This window comes from Stegodyphus dumicola, chromosome 8, assembly GCF_044657685.1.
Source record: "Stegodyphus dumicola isolate Sdum_Otavi_A_Nest chromosome 8, ASM4465768v1".
Lineage (NCBI taxonomy): Eukaryota > Metazoa > Arthropoda > Arachnida > Araneae > Eresidae > Stegodyphus > Stegodyphus dumicola.
This window is the reverse complement of record NC_140775.1, coordinates 98,988,650-99,010,310: the sequence shown is the minus strand read 5'-3', so window position 1 is coordinate 99,010,310 and position 21,661 is coordinate 98,988,650.

Here is a 21,661-nt window from a genome sequence, read left to right as displayed (position 1 = left end):
AAAACAAATAGACAAAATAATGCATTAAACAATTTAATGAACATTATGTAATAAAAATGGCTACTACTTCTAGCTTTAGGAGTGGTTGTTGTCGAATAAGCAAGTGCCTGCCATTAGATAATATATATATATATACATGTGTGTAAGATAAAAAATAAGTAAATTAAAATCAACCCCATAATTCTCCCTCTCTATTCTAAAAATGGTAACATCTCTGGACTGGGTCATTTCTAGATCAGTCCATCTTGCATGGTTTGTGTAACGCTGATGAACTCATTCGGAACCTAAACTCACAATTATGTGAACTGAAACTTTTCTAACCTAAACCAAGATCTTGGTGAGCCTTCATACTGGATAATTACATACATATAGCTTCAGCTGTCCTGTAGTGAAGATTCTACTTCGCTCCGTTTGCTTTGTCGTGCTACTAACTATGCCATTATCTAAAGTGCAATACTTTCTTTATAAAATTGTGAAGTGTGTATTGTGTCCATAATCATGTGTGATGAAAGAGATGTTTTTGATAAGTAATTCGTATCTGCCTATAAACGTTACATTAAATTCAGCTACATCTGTCTACAAGTTTTTCAGCTAATCTTTGGAATATGGTAACAGGTAGTTTAGCGATATTTTGGTAAGGCGATAAAGGTTACTAGCTAGAACTTTAGCAGTGCACATGGATAAAGTCAGGAGTGTGCGCAATGCCATTTTTGTGCAATTCTGGGATGTTTTTTTAAGTGAAAATAGGTCGACGTGTACATGGATACCGTGTATGTGCAATTCTTTAAAAAGTGGCAAGCAGTTTGCGATTCTGCACTTTCTCCCAATTTCGCACCTAATCTTTGTCATGATTAAGCATTTTTGTTCCATAAAAGTTCTAGCATAAGCGTAATTCGGCTAGCAGATTGTTGGAAAAATATGTTGAGTTAAAAAAAAAATGCCTTTACTTCGTGAAAACAAAATGGCGTCCAAACAAAAACTAGCTGGTTGCTGCAGCAGGGTTGGTCGCCAAAAAATCGTCAAGTTACCATAATCCAAAGATTAAGCAGTTTTTCCTTTGAATCCCCAAGATAATGCAGAGAACCATCACCAATCTGTTGCAAATCTTTGGATTATGGTAATTAATCTTTGGTAGTAAGTAATCTAAGCTAATTAATCTTTGGATTATGGTAACTTGACGATTTTTTACTTGGAGAAGCTGCAACAGATTGGTGATGGTTCTCTGCATTATCTTGGGGATTCAAAGGAAAAACTGGTTAATCTTTGGATTATGGTAACTTGACGCTTTTTTGGCGACCAACCCTGCTGCAGCAACCAGCTAGTTTTTGTTTGGACGCCATTTTGTTTTCACGAAGTAAAGGCATTTTTTTTTAACTCAACATATTTTTCCAACAATCTGCTAGCCGAATTAATTACGCTTATGCTAGAACTTTTATGGAACAAAAATGCTATTCGAAAATATATATATTGTTACGAAATATCCAGGCGCGGTAAGATAGCTTCCCCACAAAGCAAGTTTAGGATTTCCATAATATGGCAAGGGAAGACAAGATTGCCATATTTTGTGAGAAATCCCGCATTTGGCGATGAAATTGGCGATACGCCAAGGCGGATGGAGAACCTTCTGGAACAAATTCTTGCTGATTTCTATATTCCAGAATATTCTCGAACACAAGCCAAAAGCTATATAAATCCTGCTGGTACAAGAAGAGCGATCAGTGCTCATCTAGCAAGTGGATCACAAGCCAGTGAGGGTTCATCGAGTTGATAGTCAGTGAGTGCCGAGTTGGTTGTTAAGTGCACCAAAAGAGTCTCTTAGTGTATCACGAGTTAGTGCATCGCCTAGTTTTATCTTAGAGTGTGTTGAGGTCTGGGAACGACCGAACCGAGTCGAAGCTGTACTTCAGTGTAGCGTGGAGAGTTCCAAGGACGTCGGGAGCTGTACTCTAGTGCTTTGCCATGAAGCTGTTTTCTACGTTATAGCCTGAAGTAGTAGTAGTTATAGATAGTCTGAAGGCTGTGTCGCTGATTGTTTCATCGTGCTTATAGAAGTTCTTCGACGACTGTAAATGTGATTTTGGAGCTGTCCTGAGAATACTGGCTAATAAATTGTGTTTCGATACTTCAACAAGTGTCATTGTTATTCATTCCAAATCTACGAACCCGTACGCACTTAACAACAACAAAAAAAAAAAAAAAAAAACCTAACAACTGATTTTATCTCAGTTAACACTTTACCGACTGATTGCCTATTAATCGGCTTTTTTTGCCAATGCCTACTGACTGATCAGCTTTTTAATGTGAACACTTACCAGCCAATAGCCTATTAATCGGCTTTTTTTCGCCAACGACTATCGATAGCCTATTAATCACTGTTCTTTTAGCTCTCAAAGGCAAAAGAGATGTATTTTTGGAGCTCTTTAGTGTTTGAATCAAATTGCGAAAGAAATGGTATTTTATGCACAAGTTTTATATCAATGTGAAGCCCACCATAAATGGAACAAAATAATGATGCGTTTTGAAGGTGTACATCAAGACAGCCAAAAATTATTTAAGTTAGAAATCCATGAATTTGTAAGTTTTATAACTTCAACAATTATAACAGTATTTCCATTAAACAGCATATAAATGATTATATTCAAATCTTTATAGAAATATTTTCTGCTCATTTTTATATTAAAATATAATGATTTTTATATAGACCAACAACCTCATATAACAGGTAGACAGCTCATTCCACAGGTAATTCGTCTGCTAGCCAAACCCCAGCATATACCATATGATTTATGATCTTGCCACTCTTGGGGAGTGATAGCTTAAGGCTGTTTATCGCAGGTTTGGCACGCTTTTGATATGGCAGGGAGTGTTTTCTATTTCCGCCTGTTGGCAGTCGGCAGATAACGATGTCGAATTAAATTATTTAATTTTTTACAATTATTTTTAGATATAACTTAATGCTTTTTTTTCCTGAATATTTTATCTATATCTTAATAATCACTTTAAATTATTTGCACTGTTGTTTAAGATGTTTAGGTTGAATAATATTAGGAAGAAAATATAAAATAAATAATAAAAAATTGAGATGGAAACTTTATTTTTTGAATAATATCTAAAATTTAAAATAGTAAAAATTAATTGTAATACTGTTATCATATTTGTGAGGGGGTAAAGAATCTCATTTATTTTAATTTCGTTTAATTAATCTTGTTTTATGCTTTGCATCCTAAAGAGAAAAAGAAAATCACGTTGTAATATGTGTACTTATGCAATTGATGAAATATATATTTACAAACTGTTGACTTTTAGGTGGAACCATAAACTATTATTTCCCAAACTTATAATATAGGTAATGGTACAAAAAGATAAATTATACTGAAATCTTATTATAGAAAAATATTTTAGTAAACATAATTTTACTTAAAGTCGGAAATAGATTTTGGAAGAATTTCTTTTAACTCTTGACCTTTTAGTGTTACCAATTAAAGCTCTGACCTTTGTGTTACTTGCACTCTGGAAATGTGCAATAGTAAAGATTTTTCTTTATTTTTAAAAAGATCTTTCGCTGATTGTAAATGCCCTTTTTATTCAGTTACTTCGATATTAAAGTGCTTATAAACTTAGCAATGTCCAGAAAATAATTTCATGCAAACTTGGAAGCTACTGCCTTAACTGTATGCTTCTATACGTTTAATTTAGTAAGATTTCATATTTTGCAGATCAGCTGTAAAAAGTATATTTCCAAAATAAAATTTTATTTTTGAATTATAAATTCATACATATTCTATTTTATTCCTGTATTCCAATTAAATAAACATATTATGAAAATGTGCATTTAAATACAATAAATGGATTAATTACTAATAAACACTAAAAAAAACTGGTGTTAAGTAAAATAAAATAAAAATATACTACTTTGTATGAACACCAATCTTTTACACACGAGCAGGACGCACATTTTGAACAAAAAGCTTTCGTTCTTCACCAAAAGTTACAAAGGAGCCATCTTGCATCTGACGAAGACAGAAAGCTTTTCGTTTGAAAAGCATGTCCTGCTCATATTTAAAAGTTTGGTGCTCATATAAAGTAGTAGTATATTTTTATTTGAAGTAGATTAATGTTTTTTTTATTATTTATTTATTTATTTAAATTACTTTTCCTAAAGTATATCAGAACAAATACCAAAAATCACCTACTCAAAATAGTAGCCAAGTATATTCCAAATTTCTTATTTTTTATTTGTGAATAAGTAATGAGTCTTTTTAAAACAAAAACACACAAGTTGGCCGAAATATAGAAACAAGGTATTATATACTGCACGAATAACTTTATGAAATAGAATACCCTATATACGACTCTGATATGGGAAATTTGACTTATCAAATACTTTTTTTTTTTTTTTTTTTTTTTTTTTTTTTGAGATGGTATAAATTTAAAAAAAATTAGCTTGTAAAACCATGGAAAGCCTTATAGATATATAAAAAATGTAATATTTACTTTTAAAAAATGAAACAGTGTAAATAAAATACAAACTATAAATTGAAAATACATGATTTTATTTTAACAAATACAGGGCTTAAATAAAACTGACGATTTCACAGAAAGAAAAAAAAAACTTACATACACAGCGGCAATTTGAAAACTAGTAAAGATATAATGATGACAGCCTCATTCAAACCTGCAAAAGTTCACTCAGATGTCATTTTGGTGCTTTTCTTGACAATTTTGGTGCTTTTCTTTGACAAACTATATATATATTATTTGTATGCAACAAAAAGTTGAAAGCAGGCCTTAAGGGCTTTTTTTTATATATTTTAACTTTCACATCATATTTTTTCAGTTACGATAAATTTCCAACAGCATCCATAGATGTGACAGAATTATAGCCCAGATTATTTTTATTTTAATTGATTTCATAGAAAATAATGATAAAGCACTGAGCTTTATAAAAGTAATCTGACTTCTAAAATAATGCTGTTTAAATGTTTATGTTCAAATATTGCATGAATCAAGATTTTCAGCTTTTTTTTTTTTTTTACAAAGTAAAAGTATCGCACAATCTTTTCTCAATAATTTAATAACAATAGCATTTTTCTTTTTCTTATCACAGGCAGTACTTGTTTACGAAACCAAAACGCGCACAACTTGGCGAAAAAAGGTTAGTGCCTATTGGTACAGCTTGTTATTTCAACGGAGTACATGGAAAAAGAATATAAAATTCAATTATTTGTAAAGGGTACATGAAAAAAGAATATAAAATTCAATTATTTGTAAAGGATGATTCCAGTAAATAGTGTCACAGTATTTAATACATTTTGATGATAATAATACATGCTGAAAATGTCATACACAGCGGCAATTTTCTTATACAATATGACCGAAACTTTCAAACCAATTCAACAGAGATAGTAAAATGACAAAAATACAAAAAATAAAATAATAAATCATGCAGTTTTAACTTTTTTATGAAAGGTTTACAGGTTCTCCTTTTACATAAGCATTTTTTCTCAAATTTTGTGTAAGAAAGCAGAGCAGTCAACTTTCGTCCCGTAGAAATGAATGTAAAGTATTTCCGGACTTTCTGAATTCGGCCATAAGTCACGTGACACCAATACTGGAACTGGCTGGAGGCTGCAGATACGCTCTCTACCAGTATACAGGGTGTTTATAAAGTCCCTGACCCATTCTGATGTTTAATAACTCATAATATAATAAAGATAGATAAAAATTAATAACATAAATGGTTAGATAGCCTCAAAACGTTTCATGACCCTTGTCAATAAACTTCCACGTGTGCCCCCTTCGCCGCACGGAGAATATCAAGCAGATATTCATTTTCACGCCAGGTACCGGCAAGCATGTCGGCATCCATAGAGGCTATTGCAGTTGTAATTCTGGCATAATACATCACATACAAAAGTACTAGAACAAACACATCAAAATTAAACATAACATTGGAATAGTTGCCCCAAAAACAAGAGAGCAATTAATAAGCAGACGATATTTAGAAAAGTACAGATATTTGGACTTGAAAATGAAATTATCTAAAATTAACCACACGCACAGATGATATTTACAAAAGTAAAGATATTACAAAGCTGAAAAGGAAAATATATGTTATTCCATCAATAAATGCCACAAGTTTGTTTAGATCTTCATTATGAGTTATTAAACATCAAAATGGGTCCGGGACTTTATAAACATCCTCGTTGATATAGACTGATAGAGCTGAATTTTATTTTTATATCCATATAGGTTTTCTTGTAAAAATGATTTATTCTGTGTAAAATATTATCCAAAATATTGAATTTTTTTCAATTTTCGTATTTAAAATTAATAGAAAACCATTGTTTCAAACTTAAATATGTGATTTTGCAAAAGCACATGCTAAGACTATTTTTCTTTCTGTAAGAAATTGACTTAAAATTATTAAACTATTTAAATTTTTCAATAATACTATAATTCAAAAGGAACTTATCAACTAAACTTATTACCTTTTACCTTAGAAAATTATAGATATAAACAAAATAATTGCATTAATATCGATAATCCTTTTTATTTACTACAGTTTTAAAGTGTAATTTACAAATGCAAAGATGCATTATCACTAAAATATCTTTATTTTATACTAAATTTTTAAGTTACTGAACTATTTTTATAATATTACTTCATATATTTCTTTTTATAATTTTAACTTTACAATTTACTATTAAGACTTTTTTGATAACCACTCGTTTAACACAACATGTCAAGATCATCAAGCGACTCATCACTAAATAATTCCGATTCCACTATTCATTCTCATATTAATCCAAGTGTACATCGCCATCATCATCTGCGTTATCTATAAAATAAAATGATAATCCAACTATATTAGATTCGAATGATGAAGACTAATGAAAATTCCAAACACTTACGATAATTACATCACTCTTCTAAAGAGCGATAACAAACATAATAGATATCTTTCTAAGGAACTTTGTAACAAAATTAAATCAACTGTCGACTTCCTCAAAGACTGAGTACTGGATAACACCTTACCTAGACCAACAGGGATCAACATCACTTAATCTTCATGACGTTGCAATTGAAACAACATCAGTAACGTTAAATGATGCTTCAACATCTCCAATAAGCACTGCAACCTTGCAGCCAACTTTTGACCACCTAATATTATGGGAAAATATGATTGAAACACCAATCCAAGAAAGAAACGAGAATTCTGCCAATATACGTCTAAGGAAAACACAGGATGATCAAGTACATAATTACTCCTCTCTTCATGAAAAAAGATCATTTAATCCATTTATTAACAACATAGGATATCAAACAGATTTCAGTTATAAACAAGTATAATCAAACGACGATTTTCTAACAACATAGGATATCAAACAGATTTCAGTTATAAACAAGTATAATCAAACGACGATTTTCAAGTTAATAGAGAAGAACTTTATCCAAATATGGAATTTTATAACAAAACCTAGAACCCGGAAATGATCCTAACTGTCAAGCAAACCAACCAAGAAACAACTCCATGTATACTAATTCAAAATCATATACAGAAGTTGCGAGTACTATACCAAGTAAACCAAATAATATCATACTCTTATACCCAAGATGCAAGAGTATGTAGAACAAGATAAATCGCAAGAAAAAACACCACTCCAAACATTAAATATCAATGTCAAAAAAATAAACACCATTCATCAAGAAGGTCTTGCAATACACTGTCAAAAGCCAGAAGATATAGAAAAAATCAGCTATAACCTCAATGCCAAAATGCACAATTCATAATATCCCCCCCCCCAAAAAAAAATTCAACTCTAAAGAACTGATTCAAATTATAGCCCAAGAAACACAATCAAATAGTTCTGAGCTAAGACCCTTATTTAAACTAAATGATCAAAATGTCACGGTCAAACTTTCCAAAACTGTACGAGTAAAAAACAAATATATATTCGATGGCGCACCAATAAAATAAGGTTTATCGGTGTACGCAGATGTCGAATCTACCAGGATTTCTCCCATAAGACAAAAGACTACCATTTCAAACCAAGATGCTCATTCTGTGGCAGAAAACATCATGTTTCTTGCTGCTCTTCCCAAACTCCATACTGCATAAACTGCTGGATTAACAATGAAAAGTATGCAACAAACTTTGACTGTAAACATCCAGCTTCAGCTATTTCCTACTTCACATATCAAACAGAAGTTAGACAAGTAAAATACAGGACATATTATCAACAATAATGCAAGATCCTGCAAACTATCTATCGACCATTTTCATCAATTAAAAGGATAATAATTGCATCCGCTTTCTCCAAATAAATATTCAAAGAGCAAAGACCGCCACTGACCAACTATGTCAGTATCAAGTATATCATCTAGCAGATTTTATAATAACACAAGAACCTCATTGCATCACTGGCAAAGTAGGAAGAATTCCAAATAACTGGAAAATTATTCAATGTCATGCTTCAAATGCTGTTTTATCTCCTCGTACAGCCATATTCATTCCAAACAATAAATGGAATCCTACAATAATTATGAATACTCCAGACCTAATCACAATTTCAATCAATACTAATGCACCTCAGCTTCTTCTTACTAGTTTCTATATATCTCTGTCAGAAAATCCAAATCAAACCTTATCCATACTAAATTAAATCTTACAAAAGTATAATAGTCCGCATGTTAATAGTGGAGACTTTAACTTGCATAGTACTTTATTGAGGTACTTATAAACTGATCACAGAGGAGAAATACTTGAAAAATTTTTAAATGCAAACAATCTCATTCTACATTATCATTTTATTGACCCACCTACCTTTGATAATACCTACAATAAAGGTTGGACTGATCTTCTTATTTCTACAACACATCTTGCTAATAAAATTAATAACAAATCAATACTAGATGAATTACCGAATCTGATCACAAATATATATCTTTTGATATAACTGAAATCCTTTACTGCACTTATAAGATTTAAAATCAATAATAACAAAGAAAAGAAATAGCAACAAATGTTCAATCCAATTTCAGATGACTTTACGAATTCTATTATTCAGTGTACAACCAAAACAGAACTTAATATTACCAAGGAACTTATCAGAAAGTTTCAAGATACTTGTGAACGCATCTTCTTCAAAAGATGATCAACTCCTATTATAAAAATCAACTGGCGGATGAAAGAAAAACACAAAAGACAAGCATTACGAAGGAAACTCAAATCATCGCAAACTGATGAAGAATGACTCAACCTATTCCAAAAATACGGAAAACAAAAAGCCTCATATAAAAAGCAAATAATATCTGCAAAACTTAAAGCATGGTACAACTATTGTTCAAACAACCAGGATACATATGGCTCATTGTACAAATTGCAACCAACAAAATCTTCCACCCAATGCAACTTAAGAGTCACTAATACGAGAAATAATGATGAAAATGTTATAAAGATCACTTTAGAAAACATCCTAGATGTCATTCTACCAAAAAATAATATATATGATGATTCAAATGAGCAAAGATTAACTAGTTGTAATCTCCTTCCACCAAATACAAATAATGATATCCCATTTACATCCATGGAACTCAATCGAATTATTAAAAAACTCAATAACAAAAAAGTACCTGGACCAGATGGAATCTGCGATAAAATTATTAAAATTATACATAAAACTAATCCTAAAATAATTCTAATCTTCTGCAATAAATGTCTTCAACTTGGTATTTTTCCAGACTGCTTAAAAAGAGGACAAATCATACTCTTCCTCAAAAAGAACAAAGCTCCTGAAAATCCTAATTCCTATCGGCCAATTAATCTCCTTCCAGCTCTTGGAAAAATTCTTGAATGTTGTATTATAGGAAGACTTAAATACAGTTTTCATCATCATAAATTCATCAATGAAAATTAGTATGAATTTAGACAGCAAAAATCTTCCATTCATGCAATCAATGCAGTCTTATATGATTGATTTATAAATCAATAACCTACACTCGGCAATAATCAGCTTAGATCTTAAATCAGCCTTTGATTCATTATGGTGGCTCTCAATTAAAGAAGCACTTAGAAATACTGAATGTCCCTATAATATCTATCAAATTATCAATAATTCCCTTGCTAATCGCCATAGACTCATTTTATATAACAATACTTTAATCAGCAGGAAACAAGTCCGTGGATGCCCACAAGGCGCATGTATGAGGGCAGAATTATGGAATATTACATGTAATAAAATTATAAAAATTGCCTGGCCTGCTTTTGCTAAAATTATTGCTTTCGCCAACGTTGTCGTATTTGTTATCAGTGGAAGGTCCCATGTAATCCTTCACAGAAATTGTCAAGAAATAGTAACCATACTTCAAAAAGAATGCAAGAAACAAACTTTCAACCTCCAAATCTAGAATCATGACAATTCATAAACCTGAATAAAATCTTACTAAGCAAATTTCTGTTAAAATAAATGATGAAAAAAATCAAGCATACTAAATCAATTAAATACCTAGGAATTATAATAGATCAAAAACAAAATTTTATCGAACATTTCAAAGAACTTAAAATTTGTACACATTCTATAAGTCAAAATCTTTGACGCATGCATGGCACAAACTGGGGTTTAAATCGCCATATCACCAAATTACTATATAGTACAGTAATAACCAAAATGATTACCTACAGCTCTGCCATTTGGACATTTCCCTATGACCACAAGAAAAGAAATTTTTTTTTTCCTCAATACAACGAGAATTTACACTTAATGATATCAGAGGCTTTCGAACAACATGCAGCACTGCTCTTAATATCTTAGCTGGAACTATTCCACTCTATCTCAAATCCATTCAAGAAGCAATTTATTCTACAGTATGTCAACTTCGCCAGAATATTACATATAACCAGAGCTGTGGATCGGTAGGAAAAATGACCCACTCCGACTCCTGGAATTTTAAAGACTCCGACTCCCTCATATATATATATTTACTAAAGAAATATTGATTATATTATCTCCTTATATAAATTTAGTAGAAGTATCTAAAAAGAGTGAACCAATATGTAAGAAGTTTAATTTTGAAAATTGTGTTTTACGGTAACTTGAATGTAAATTGTTAAAAACGTTTTACGGGGACTTGAATTAAATCATGAATAACAAAATTTCAAACTTTGAATAAGAAATTAAGTGAAAAGCAAGTAATTATCACTACTGATCGGAAATTAGTTGACTTTACAAGGATCACAAACCAACTTCCGTTCAATGAACAATAATTATTAAATATGAAGGTGTTTCGGCTTTTACTCAAGTAATAATTGTTATGCCAAACTGGCAAATTAAGTTAGGCCAAATAGTTCCGTGAAGTGATGGAATTTAGAACCAAAGAACTCATTCTGAATTAAGCATTTTCACTAATACAAATTTTGAGTGAATAGCAATTTATGTAGTAAAATTTATAAAATACTTGAGTAAGTGTCCCCCCCGACACCTTCGCTTTTATGCATGTTAATTCAAAACTAAATTCAAAACTAATCGTATAAAAATTAAACATTGGTAATCTTAATTGGAATTATGAAAAAGAACTCAGAGTAATTGAAATAAACATTAGAAAATTAAGAAACATAATGCTATCTTTGCAAAAAAAAAAATAAAATAAAATAAAATAAAATAAAAAAAATAATAATAATAATAAAAATTGAAATTAGCCGTTTGACTGCTATGCGGCGCAAACGCGCTGCGTTCATTTGTCTCGAAAACCGCGATGAAGTTAGTTATTTTAGAATGCATTCGTGGTACAAAGTACGCGCGAGGTCAAACTACGTATGTTCACACCTACGGAGCAACAAAGACACACTGAAACTCTCATCGCATCGCGGTTTTCAAGACAAATGAACGCCGCATAGCAGTCAAACCAGTGGCGTAGCGAGAGGGGGGCATGGGGGTGCATAATGCCCCGGGCGTCGATCGTAGAGGGGCGCCAAATGGTCTCCAAACAAGATTTTCCGGAAAATTTCAGATTTTATTTTGACCGATTTCTGGAAAATATATTTAAACTTAATAACTATTTTAAGTAATTACATATATGATTAATTATTTATTTTCTTGATTTGTCTGATAAAATGTGTAATAAAATGTTTGTAGTACATCAACCAAAACTTTCTTCCTGACCACTTTATTTCTCCAAAGTAGAGACATATTTATATTTTTTTTAAACGAAATGCACGCATATGTTTTGCTTTTATTTTAAAACGATTTCTCAAACATATCCAGTTTCTAAAATCCGATTCCATAATCTGGAAATGACATTTTGGGAAAATCCTAACGCTTCCGCTACAATGGATTGCGTTTGACTCGCCTGTAAACGACTGATGGCCTTCCTGGCTACCGATTCAACTATGTCATCTTGCTGAGACATCGTATATTCACTTCTACGAGGCATTCAACGCATGTGAATTGTTTTTAATCTCCTATTACAAAAGGAATACTGCAGGTCGCTCCTCACTCCTTATCTAAAACGCATAGGTTTTGACGTCCCAGACTAAATTTGCATATTCCCAACTTTGTAAACGTTATAATTTTCCTTTAGAATCTCTTATATTTCCTTTTGTTCAAAAAGGTTGTCGATTATATGGTTATTTCATACCGAACCCACAATATCCCCTAATTGTTTAGAGCAGTGAATGTGACTGTATGGCGTTACTCCGCAGTAGAAAAGAAACGGAACCTAAAACTCCACTACAGATCTATACAGAAAATGTTTTTCCAAACCTAAGAGTCGCACTTCAAATACTACTTACTATTTCATTATCAAATGCTAATTATGAACGTTCGTTCAGCATATTAAATAAATTTTCACATATTTACGATCAACGATGGGACAAGATCCTCTAAGTCATCTAGCATTTTTAAGTGTGGAAAGAGAAAATTTTGAAAGGGTCGACTTTGGTGAAGTAAATAATAAATTTGCTTCATCCAAGGTAAGAAAAATGTATACATATTAATTAATTGCATTCATGTATTATATTATTATTAATAAATATAAGTGCCCGACAAGTCGAGGTGCACGTGATTGAAGGGAGATGAGGGCAAATTAAAATTTTTAAGTTGGCTGGTGGTGTGTCTGACAATTTTAGATCTTTGGCACTCCAAGCACGAACGTGTCTAGTTGGCTATGTCCTTTTGCATGCTAGGCCGTACGAAACGTTGGTGTATCATTTTTTTTCGAAGTTTTGATGCCAGGATGTGACAGACGATGTAACTGACTAAAAATGGCATGGTGAAATCCGGAGAGAACATAAGGTCGAAATCTTCAATCCTGAACATCACAATAAAGTGATTTTCCAGGTGACAGCTGCATAGGCTGCAAGTTGAGATTGGTGGAAGATTTGCTTTTCAAGAGGTTTTGTAGTTCTGAATCCTGGTGTTATTCATCCTCAAGGGCAGCAAACTTTATTGGCGAAGGAACGGCTAGTTCTTCAATATGAGACAAGGTGTTTGCAACAATATTCTGCGAACCCTCAATAAAACGGAAAGCTGTTGAAAATTGCCCTATGAAGTCTAGGTGTCTCATTTGACGAGGAGAAGTTTTATCCTGTTGAAAAGCATAAAGCATAAGCCTTTTTAAAGGGCGACTGGTGTTTTCAGGGAACCCCATCGCCAAATCCTGGGTGTGGATAATCCTCATCCTTTTAGTTCGAGCGCCACTGTAGAGACATTAGGATATTTGGATATTTGGAAGCAAGAGAGATTGAAAAATTAGCAACCGTCTTCGCCGGGAATCGAATCGCGGACCTCTGGAGTACCGGCCAAAGAATCTCTAAGGAGAAGAAGTAAAGGTTCCCCGGGGCAAATGTGGCTCCGTCAGACCGAAGAGACACATTATGTATATCCCTGAAGTTTACTTTAAAGGGGCAAACCATTCCAAAGCTATCCACCCTCCGTACCTCACTGCGCATGTGCGAAATAATATCAGGAGGCAACAAAGCAGCATCAAAGAATGCAGCATGCCGTCGGCCATGTTAGCAATCTTTTACCACGTTGTTCGAAAACGTTCTTTTCGAAGCTATGTGAAATGTGCTATGTGTGCTATGTGAAATTCTTTTAAAGACTTTTTAAATGTAATGCTGTAAGTGAGATGGTTTTGGCTATTGGGTGAAAACTTTGCTCTTGGTTTTCACAATGGTCATTCCAAATAATTGTCTAAACGTTTTCATGGTAATTTGTTTTCAAAGTTGTTGTCGGATAATTATAATGTATTTCAGTGTTTCCAATTTATTTAGGGTTGCCTTTAATTGTCTTTAAATATATTTTTCTGTTTCAGTTAGTTATTGCAAATTTTGCTTTTAAAATTTCACTGTAAAATTTTAACTATGGATCCATAAAAATTTATTACGGTTTGTATGGCATGTGTTTTCCCCCCTTTTTAAGTTTACAGAAGAAAAGAATTAAGAAATTTATTTCATTTAAATTTTGTCTTCGTACGGCTCGCTGTTTAAATTGAAAGTAAAAATTGGACAGGATTTCTATAATTCGCCCCAAAATTCCAACTAACATCATTTTGCTCATAAAACTCCAGAAATGTATGAAAATAAAACATTTTGAGTTATTTCAAAGTAAAAAATTTACTATCTCCTCGAACTGCGCTGTTTAAATTTCACCCTGCGCTGGTGTTTCACTGCATAGCCGTGGCTCTTCGGTACAGCGGCGCAAAGGCGAAACAGGTTTACATTGCGTCTATGGAAGCTTTCATTCTTCTCTTTAGAGATTCTTTGTACCGGCCCAGCTTGCAGAACCACCACACCACGAAGGCACACTAGGAAAGCGGGAGAAATACCTTATAAACGTAGAGTGATAATGGTTTAGATGCGGAAGGATGCTGCAAATTTGTTGCCGAAATTAAATCATTTTTGCATTTTTGGAACGCTTCGCGAGATTCTGCGGTCCAGGTTATAACACGTTTATCATTTTTCTTGCTTCCAACCAGAAAAGAATTTAGAGGTGCTTGTATGGTTACTACATGAGATAAGAAACGTCGATAAAAATTGAGCATAGCAAGAAATCTTAAGTTCTTCACTGTAGATGGTTCGGGCATATCGCGGATAGCGGTGACTCTGGAAGGGGTTGAACGCCATCAGCGGAAATTTCATGACCAAGAAAGGATACTCTTGGTTGGCCAAAAACGCATTTGGAAGGATTAAGACTTGACACCGTACCTTTGAAAACGTTCAAAAACTGTTCTCAAATGTGATAGGTGTCCTTGCTCTGAAGAGGAGGCGATTAAGACGTCATCAAAATAAAGTACACGAAAGTCGAGGCCGATTAACACCTGATTCATGAAGAGTTGGAACGTTTGAGCAGCACTGCATAAGTCGAAAATCATGACCGGAAACTCAAATAGTCCAAAAGGCGTAATAACCGCAATTTCAGCTGGGTTAACAGCTGGGACTATTAGCTGGGTTAACGGGCATTTGGTGATACGCCCGCTCAAGATCAAGGGTTTTGAAAATAGCTTTTCCCTCTAAAACTTGCATACAGTCTTGAATGCGCGGGATTGGGTAACGATGAGAAATTGTAGCTGCATTTAACCGGCGATAATCGCCACTTACCATTTCGTTTCCGAACTAGATGGAGCGGACTGGCCCATGAACTTTTTGAAAGACGGCAAATTCCCTGTTCCATCATGTATTAAAATTCCTCTTTGGCGGCTTTAAGCTTGTCCGGAGGTAAGCGTCTAGGTTTAGCGGCAATTAGAGGTCCTTTAGTTTCAGTATAATGTAGTACATCGTTCTCGGGTTCGGAAATACCCATAACTGTGCGCGTGATTGTAGAGAATTCTCTGAGAAGTTGATGCCATGGGGAGTTACCCGAAATCAGTTTAATGCTCGAATTTTCACTATTGCGAATTACTCCCGGATAAGTTAATTTGGTTATGGAATCTATCAAACGGCGATTCTTAATATCGACAAGCAAAGAAAATTTATGTAAAAAGTCAGCGTCAATAATAGGGCAGTAGCAATAATGAATTGTCATTGGAAGTTGCGGCGCAATCCTAAATCAACAGATATCAGGCGTTCACCAGAAGTTTGAATAGGAGTTCCATTTGCTATATAAAGTTGTAACTTAATAAGGCGCTTTTGTTCGTGAAAATGTGGTGGAACGACAGAAACATCAGCCCTGGAGTCTACAAGAAACCTTAAGCCCGAATTCTTTTCGATGACGAAAAGGCGTGCAAATTTCCGGCCGCTGTCATTCATGACTTCGAGCAACGGCCCTTCTCGTTTGCCTGGTCACGGTGGGCGGCATTTGTTGGCACGGTGGGTCACACGGTGGGTGGCATTTGTTTGCCTTGTTTCTAAATTTGTGGTGGTGAAAAACAAATACCCGGAGGAAGGCTTTCATAACGTTTCCTCAGTGGGTTAGGACGTGTATTTTGACTACGTGATGTGGAGAGGTTGCGGTGAAAAGGTTCAGCTTGGATGGCTACTAACTGAGCAACCTGTTTGGACAAATCATCAATTTGAGCCTGTAACGCCACAATACCTGGACCAAGAGCCTGCACTGCGTGTATTTGCGCAGGAATGGCCAGTTCGTGAATTTTATCAGCGATTTCGGGAAGATTTTTAAGTGGCTCGCTACTGGCCGCTATAATGGTTTGCATGTTAGATGGGAGTCTATTCATCCATAATGTTTCAATAATGTTATCCGTTAGGTTACCGGCGGCTAAGTCTGACATTTTAGACAGCAACTAAGAAGGCGCCTTATATCACTAAACTGTAAATCGTGCAACAGCTGCTTGATTTTAACTACCTCGGATTCTTCATAAACAGAAATTAATCTTTTTTTAAAGATTTGTATTTGTCCGTCGCCGGTGGATTCAAAATTATTTCACGAGCTGATTGCAGTACTTCTGATTCTATAACGCGGCGATCGCTGTATAAAATTGAGTTTCGTCGGCAGTAATGTAACTCAATTTAAACTGCGCATCCAATTGAATGAACCATAAGGATGGGTCTCGGGGGACAAAAAGGCGGTGGTTTAACTGCCACTTCGCGCCAATTGTGAAGCAGCATCGTTGTCAACCACTTTAGATCAATCAAATATGCACAGTAATAATATGTTTAGAAAAATAATCATTATGTATATAGTGACATAGTTTCTTGGTACTTGAAATCAGAGAAGTTGGCGGCTCAAATGCAGCAGGCGATACATATATCCGCTGAAATTATGACAGAAATATATTGACTCGCTGACGGAATGCGGCACAACGCTTGAAATACATATATCCGCTGAAATTCTCATCACACTGGATAACTTACTGGTGCTCAGAATTTTGACATATAAACTCCATATTCGTGCAATATTGAAGATTGCTATTCGTAATAAATATGGGTCACCAATTATGGTAGTACAATTTTTTGAGACAAATCGTTAAATAATTATAACAATTGAATAGAATAAATATTATTTTGTTTTTGGTTGCTATGGGTTACCAGACTGGCAGAATTGAGTTGTAGTAGGCAAGTTGCCACATATCTATTTATCTATAATGTATATTAAACTTTTAATTGTTTAAAAATTGTACTTTTTAAAAACACTTATGTAAATATGTAAAATAAATAACAGCTTTTTAACTAATTCTAGATCATCGAATGTCTGATTTTTTTCGCCGACGCAGATGCATTTCCGAACCCAAGGCTAGTGTAGTTAGGTAGTGACTATTCTTAATATATTTTTGAGTACTTTATGGCAGATTCAGCATTTTATTATTATTTGCATAATTTTCTTATTACGAATATATTCTATACATTATATACTGAAAGTTTTTTTGGCGGAGGAGCGCCAAAAAGGTATTTTGCCCCGGGCGCCAGTTATGCTTGCTACGCCACTGAGTCAAACGGTTAATATATATATAATAAGAAAAAAAGGAATGTACATGAAGATATAAAAGGCCATAAAATGCATTAATTAACTTACATTCTTTCTAGTGGGATGTGGGTAAAGTTTTCTCTTTGGTGTCTTACTCGGAAGGGGTGTGTATCCGAAATTCCTTATCAGCAACGGGGGGCTTTGAATTATTTCAGGTGGCGAAACTTGTGAGAAGTAATTTATGGGACATTGGAGGGACTAGTCATGCTTGAGGGACATTTGTTGCGGAGTTCTTATGTGAGTGAAAACGTCTGTTAAAATTTTGAATATACTAACTAGTGAATGGAATAATTTTTGGCTAGTTGTCCTGTCCGAATGAGGAAGAAATTAAGAAAAGGAAAAAAGTAAGTCACTGTCAAAAGAGCTATTTGACAGACTAAAGATTATGAAATAGGAAGTCTGAAAACAATTAGCTTTTTATATTATATACAACTTTGTAATTACACTATGTACAAATCCTTCAACTGATAGTCATCCAGCTTATACCGCCTTCTCAGGTTTAAGAACAAATTATCATATCCCTATCAGTTAAAATGATTTAGAGTGAGTATTTACCGCCTGCTCTTTTAAGACACTGGTTAATAAATTGATTAGGTATAAGATTATTTTTGAGAATTTTAATTAGGAGCAAAATTTTACGTTGTAGATCTATCATATCTGTGCAAATATTTTTAATACATTGTATTTGATTTATTATTGTATTACTAATAACCTCATGTCCTCTCGCGAAAAATTTTCATATTCATACATTCAGAAATATTGATATATCCTTCAAAAGAATGATCATCAAACTTCAACATCTTCATTCTAAAATGAAACAAATTCACCAAAAACTTAACACAACAAATCTATGCAGAGTAACCCCATCTACAACAAATGGAATATAACAAAATATTTAATTTCCAAATTTCCAATCTTGTAGCATTTTAAAGATCACTTATCGATCTTTGTAACATATACTTCGTTGTACTGATCATAACAACAAAAGCCTTACAAAATCCATAATAAACAAAATGAAATATAAAAATTGAGTCCTGACAGTAAACTAGAACTGAAAAGGTGAGTCATGATATTGATTTGCTGTGTCATGATAAAAATGAGCTATGAATATTGTACGAGTCATGTAAAATATATGAACTTAACACCATGAAATTTTTATGAACTCTATAATAATGATGACTTTTATGAACTCTATAATAATGACACTTTTTAATGACTTATGAACTCTGCCTAATGAATACTGAAAACTATTTGTGATCATGAACTCTAAAATACAATTTTATTCTCTTCTACATTTTATACTTCTATTTTATTAATTTTATTATATGATACATCATGCATTATCCTATATTTTAACACTTTATTCAAAATTCTAATTTTATTATATGATATATTATGCACTATTCTATACTTTATGTATTATGCTATATTTTATTTCCTATATTTTAAGCATTATTCTGTATTTGTCATGATTGTATGTTTTAACATTTTATTTCAAATCTGGAAAATTCAAAATTTTATTATAATGACACACTATGTGTTACTGTATACTTGATGTATTATTCTCTATTAATTTTTTTTTTTTGTTTCTTTTCTATTTTAAGAATTATTCTAAATTTGTCATATGATATATTCTATACTAGCTTAATGTAAAACTCGTTTTTAGATTTCCCTCCTTTGGCAACGCTACAAAGTTTCGAGATCTGGTCTCATCCAGTGGGCTGATAATTGATTTACCTACTACACAGTAACTCTTCTAATGACTCCTTTTTCTAGTTCTTTTCTAAAAATTGTTCTCCCTTTCTGTGCTCCTCTCTTAATAATAAGCTTCTAAATCCCCCTCTAAAGAACTATCATCAGCTTTATTCTTCTTCTGTCCTCCCCCCTTGCTTCTATTTCCTCTATTGGGAGCTATACCTGTGCAATCTTTAATGAAGTTCTGGTGCTCTCAACACTTTTACTTGCCCCTGTTGAACCGCTAGTGGTCATAAAGTGTTAAAAAGTCTTCATTTCTTCTGCAGGTGAGTGGTCACTAGTATTCACTTGCAAATCTCACTTCTGACACAGCTTGTTAAACCTGGTTTTAAAACCTACTTCATCCTAAATGCTACTATTATTGGCTAAAACGTATCTATTGTTATACAGTACAAAGTACGAAATCCGGATCTTCATTATCCGCACCTCAAAACCACCACCACTGTTTTTCTTGCAGGCTTTGCGCATGTACATTTGATTCCCCCTCCATGCATAATAAAACATCTGGAGAGTCCCGATTCTTAATTTCACTTCGACACTAAATAAATTACCTTGTTATTGAAGAAGCAATCATTTTAGCATAAATTTTTACGATCAGTAATTTGGCTCTGTTGCTTTGTATCTGCTTGGACATATCTCAAACCGAAACATTCCACATAGATACATTGTTAATCTGGTGACAGCCTGGCAAATCATTATTTATTATGCTTTCCTTTCATCATGCATGTTTATCAAAACATGAAAACTTGAGTAATGACTCATGTAGCAATACCTAAACAATTTTTTTATGTTAGTAATTGATTAATAAAGGAGTATGGTACCCTCTTTTGTTGACATTACGCTTCACGATGATTAGATTTAAGTTAAAGGTGCTAAAAAATGTTGACGAGGAAAATTTTACCAAAAATTTCTTTCCATATGCTAAAAATAGATTTTGTTGATGATACTCATAGACCCAAAGATTATAGTTAGGGCTATTTGAATTAAGAATAACTGATTTGTTATTCACATAAACCCAGAACCAAGGCTCGTAAGGCCACACCGAGTCGCAGAACTTAGGACCCACAGAGACTGCAGCAGACAGTAAGATATCTAGTGCCAGCCCTCAATAAGTATCAGTAAGTACTCTTAAGAATATATAGAAATTTATTTATTCAGGACACTGATAACTAACACAAGACTTAAACATGCATAAGAAATAGACAAAAGTATAATAACTAACTAAACTAATACAGTTCAGGCTTAATTGTCTCAGTGCACGATAGAAGAAAGATAAACCTTAATGGAACAACTTGTCATCAGTCACCAAGCTCATAATGTATAGCCAAATATGTATAGTGAAGGATAGCTAAATTTGATGGTGATAGCCGCTAATTTTAAAGGTTTTTGAATATCGCAAAACAAAGGTAAAATTTTCCAATTAATGGATTTTGTAAAGAAATGTGGATAAGCAGTAATAAATGAAGATGATATAAAAGAAGTTTTTCATTGCGATGACAATGCTTATCAATCAATTAATGAATGGTGAAATCTATAGTATGTTCTAAATCCAGAAAATACCACTACCGATAGTGAAGAAAGTGACAAAGAAGTTACTGAAAATGAGAAAATTTCAAGATAATTGGAATTCTCGAAACAGCAGTTGCAGGACTTCAACAATGTAACTAAACAAGAGATTATGTCTGGGTACAGAATTAAAGAGAAAGTATTAGCACAAAAAATTAAGCAACTTAAACAACTTACATTGAAAGAAATGTTTAATAAGGTAAACAAATAAATATTTTAGCCTTTTTTTTTAAATAAATTTTGATACCCTTTAGTTCATAAATACTTCCTTATTTCATAAATCACAATTTCATATTTTTAATTTTATAATTTCTACATGCCATCTGACTAGATTTAAACTGATGATCTAATATCCGGACTTTATACTATATCAGAGTATGCATAAAACTTATTTTGTTTTATTTTTAGTATTTCATTACTTG